The sequence below is a fragment of the Pipistrellus kuhlii genome, unplaced genomic scaffold (genome assembly GCF_014108245.1).
Source record: "Pipistrellus kuhlii isolate mPipKuh1 unplaced genomic scaffold, mPipKuh1.p scaffold_m20_p_3, whole genome shotgun sequence".
NCBI lineage: Eukaryota > Metazoa > Chordata > Mammalia > Chiroptera > Vespertilionidae > Pipistrellus > Pipistrellus kuhlii.
Genome location: NW_023425529.1, coordinates 96,477,364 through 96,482,213, shown reverse-complemented (window position 1 = coordinate 96,482,213; position 4,850 = coordinate 96,477,364). Strand labels below are relative to the sequence as shown.

At 35.9% G+C, this 4,850-nt stretch overlaps 1 non-coding gene across 1 annotated transcript; it reads right to left on the bottom strand.

Annotated features, from left to right (window-relative positions):
* Nucleotides 1–549: 549 nt before the first annotated feature.
* Nucleotides 550–677, bottom strand: LOC118731089. Its single transcript, XR_004991784.1, has one exon. It is a non-coding gene; the product is annotated as a small nucleolar RNA SNORA40 (small nucleolar RNA).
* Between the last annotated feature and the right edge of the window lie 4,173 nt (nt 678–4,850).

Sequence of the window (4,850 nt, the reverse complement as noted above, 5' to 3'; positions counted from 1 at the left end):
AATGGAATATTATGCTGCCATAAAAAATAAGGAATTCTCATCATTGCAGCAACCTGGATAGAATTGGAGAACATTCTGCTAAGTGAAATAAGCCAATCTATGAAAGAGAAATACCACATGACCTCACTCATTTATGGATAATAAAGAACATTATAAACTGATGACCCAAAAGATATAGAGACAGTAAAGTAACAAGCAGACTAATTACAGTGGGGAGGGGAGGGAGATCTGGGGAAGAAAGAGATCAACCGAAGGACTTGTATACATGCATTTAAGTACAACCAATTGACACAAAACTCTGGGGAGGGAGAGTATGTATGGGAGGGGTGCAATGTTAAAATATGTACACAGATAATAATTTAATAAAAAGAAAAAAAAAGAAAGAAAAGCCCAGTGTAAACAGAATGAAGGCGAAGGAAATAATAAAGACAAGAGTGGAGATAAATGACATAGAGGCAAAAGAAACAGTACAAAAAATCAACAAAAGCAAGAACTGGTTCTTTTATTTATTTTTATTTTTATTTTTTTATTTTTATTTTTATTTTTTATTATGTTCCTTCTTATATGTATCAAAACTCATACTGAGCAATGAGTTCTGGGTTGCAAAAGAGGCTTTATTTTTAGCACTTGTATGTAGTTTTTGAAGAACTGGTTCTTTTAAAGGATAAACAGGATTCATGAACCTCTAGCCAGGTTCACCAAGAAGCAAAGACATGACTCAAATAAACAAAATCAGAAATCAAAGAGGTAAAATAACAATAGAACCCACTGAAATACAAAGGATTGTTAAGAAATACTATGAGCAACTCTATTCCAACAAACTGGAAACCTGGAGGAAATGGATATATTCCTAGAAAAATATAACCTTCCAAAACTCAATCAGGAAGAATCGAAACATCTTTATATGCCAGTAACTATGGAAGAAATTGAAGCAGTCATAAAAAAGCTTTCAGCAAACAAAAGCCAGGGGCTTGACAACTTCACAGGAGACTTTTACCAAACATTCAAAGAAAAACTAAAAACTATTCTCTTCAGACTATTCCAAGAAATTGAAGAGGAAGGAACACTCCCAAGCTCATTCTAAGGCCAGCATCATCATAATACCAAAACCAAATAGAGACAACACAATGAAAGAATTACAGGGCAATATCCCTGATGAACATAGATGCCAAAATCCTCAACAAGATTCTAGCAAATGAGCTCCAACATTTGAAAAATCATCCACAATCACCAAGTAGGATTTATTCTGGGAATTAAAGGATGGTACAATATGCACAAATCAATAAATGTGATTTATCACATAAACAAATTGAGAGATAAAAATCATATAGTCATATCAATTGATGCAGAAAAAGCATTTTACAAAACCCAACACCTTTTCATGATAAAAACTCTAAACAAGGTGGGAATGGAAGAATCATACCTCAACATAATAAATGCTATATATGATAAACCCACAGCAAACATCATACTCAATGGGCAAAACTATAACCATTTCCCCTAAAGACAGGAACAAGACATTGATGCCCACTCTCACCACTCCTGTCTGACATAGTAATGGAAGTATTAGCCATTACAGTTAGACAAGAAGAAGAAATAAAAGGCATCCAAATTGGAACAGAAGAAGGAAAACTGTCCTTATTTGCAGATGACATGACATTGTACATAAAAAACCTGAAAGACTCCATCAAAAAACTAATAGACTTAATAAATGAATTCAGCAATGTAGCAAGATACAAAGTTAACACCAGGAAATCTATGGCCTTTCTATACACCAATTGTGAATTCATAGAAAAAGAGACTAAAAAAGCAATCCCATTTTCCATCACACACAAAAAATTAAGATACCGAGGAATAAACTTAACAAAGCAGGTAAAAGACATATATGCGGAAAACTACAGGACACTGATAAAAGACATGGAGGAAGATGTAAACAGATGGAAGAACATACCTTGTTCATGGATTGGTAGAATCAAAATCATTAAAATGTCCATACTACCCAAAGCAATCAATAGATTCAATGCACTCCCCATTACCAATGGCATATTTCACAGACTTCGAATGAACTTTCCAAAAATTCATTTGGAATAAAAAAAGTCCCTGAATAGCCAAAGCAATCCTGAGAAAGAAGAATAAAGTAGGTGGGAATCAATACCAGATTGCAAGCTGTATTTCAAAGCCACTGTTCTGAAAACAGCCTGGTACTGTCACAAGAACAGACATACAGATCAATGGAATAGAATCGAGAATCCAGACATAGACCCAAAGCACTATGCTCAATTAATATTTCACAAAGGAGGTATGAACATACAATGGAGTCAAGACAGTCTCTTTAATAAGTATTGTTTGGAAAATTGGATGGATACATGCAAAAAAGTGAGACTAGATCACCAGCTTACACCATACACAAAAATAAACTCAAAATGGACACAAGACTTAAAAATAAGATGGGAAACCATAAAAGTGATAGAGGAATCCACAGGCAGCAAAATCTCAGACATATACCAAAAGAACTTCTTCACTGATACTGCCCCTAGGGCAATGGAAGCTAAAAAGAAAAACAAATGGGACTACATCAAAAGAAAAAAAAAAATTTACAGCAAAAGAAACTATCAACAAAATAACAAGAAAGCCCACTTTATGGGAGAACATATTTGCAAATGTTTTCACTGATAAAGGTTTAATCTCCAACATCCTCAGGCAGCTTATACAACTAAATAAAAGGAAGATAAATGATCCAATAAAAAATTGGGCAACAAACCTAAATAGAATCATTTCAAAAGAAATCAGGAGGAAGGCCAAGAGACACATGAAAATATGTTCAAAGTCACTAATTACCTGAAAGATGCAAATCAAAATGACAATGCGGTACTATCTCACACCTTTCAGAATGCCTATTATCAACAAATCAACAAATGACAAGTGCTGGTGAGGATGCAGAGAAAAAGTAACCCTCAAGCACTGCTGGTGGGAATGCAGACTGATGCAGCCACTGTGCAGAACAGTCTGAAGTTTCCTCAAAAAACTAAAAATGGAACTCCCATTTGACACCAGTAATTCCTCACCTAGGAATATATCCTAAGAAACTGAAAACTCCAATAGGAAAGGATATATGCACCCCTATGTTCATAGCAGCACAATTTACAATTCCTAAAATTTGGAAACAGCTTAGGTGCCCATTAGCAGATGACTCAATCAGAAAACTATGGTACATCTACACCATGGAATTCTATGCTGCCATAAAAAAGAAGGAACACTTACCATTTGCAGCAACCTGGATGGAATTGGAGAACATTATGCTAAGTGAAATAAGCCAGTCAATGAAAGAAAAACACAACATAATCTCACTCATTTATGTATAATAAATAACATTATAAACTGTTGAACAAAAAGATAGATACAGAGACAGTAAAGCATCCAATAGATTATTAAATTACAGTGGTAAGGTTAGGGAGAAGTGGGAGAGATAAAGATTAACCATAGGACTTGTATGCATGCATATAAGCATAACCAATGGAATCAAAACTCTGAGGGAAAAGGGTATGTATGGGAGTGGGTTTGTAATTAATGGTAAGATATGTACACATATAATACCTTAATAAAAAAAATGAAGAAAAAATATGTTCCAGTATCTAACTCAGTTCACAGCTCTTTGAACACGATTTCCCAGTGATTAAACTAAGCCTTTTAGATATTAAGGCTCTATGAACATGTATTCTTTTTTTTATATATATATTTTATTGATTTTTCACAGAGAGGAAGAGAGAGGAATAGAGAGTCAGAAACATCGATGACAGAGAATCATTGATCAGCTGCCTCCTGCACACCCCCCACTGGGGATGTGCCCGCAACCAAGGTACATGCCCTTGCCCGGAATCGAACCCGGGACCCTTCAGTCCGCAGGCCGACGCTCTATCCACTGAGCCAAACCGGTCCCGACCATGTATTCTTTTTAAAAAATTTTATTAAATTCTTATCTGTGTACATATACCATTGCCCCCCTCCTCAATACATGCCCTCCCTCCCCAGAGTTTTGTGTCCTTTGGTTGTACTTATATGTATGTATAAAAGTCCTTTGGTTGATCTCTTTCTTCCCCAGATCTCCCTCCCCTCCCCACTGTAATTAGTCTGCTTGTTACTTTACTGTCTCTATATCTATCTTTTGGGTCATCAGTTTACAATGTTCTTTATTATTCATAAATGTGTGAAGTCATGTGGTGTTTCTCTTTCATTGACTGGCCTATTTCGCTCAGCATGATATTCTCCAATTCCATCCAGGTTGCTGCAAATGATGAGAATTCCTTATTTTTTTATGGCAGCATAATATTCCATTGTGTAAATGTACCATAGTTTTTTGATCCAATCATCTGCTGACGGGCACCTAGGCTGTTTCCAAATCCTAGCTATTGTAGGTTGTGCTGCTATGAACATAGGGGTGCATATATCCTATCTGATTGGTGCTTCTAGTTCCTTGGGATATATTCCTAGGAGTGGGATTACTGAGTCAAATGGGAGTTCCATTTTCAGTTTTCTTAGGTAATTCCATACTGTTCTCCACAATGGTTGCACCAGGCTGCATTCCCACCAGCACTGCAGGAGGGTTCCTTTTTCTCCACAACATCACTAACACTTGTCATTTGTTGATTTGTTGATGTTGGCTATTCTGACAGGTGTGAGATGGTATCACATTGTTGTTTTGATTTGCATCTCTCGGATAATTAGTGACTTTGAGCATGTTTTCATGTGTTTCTTGGCCTTCCTTCTGTCTTTTTTTGAGAAGATTCTATTTAGGTCCATCACCCACTTTTTAATTGGGTCATTTATCTTCCTTTTATATAGTTGTATAAGCT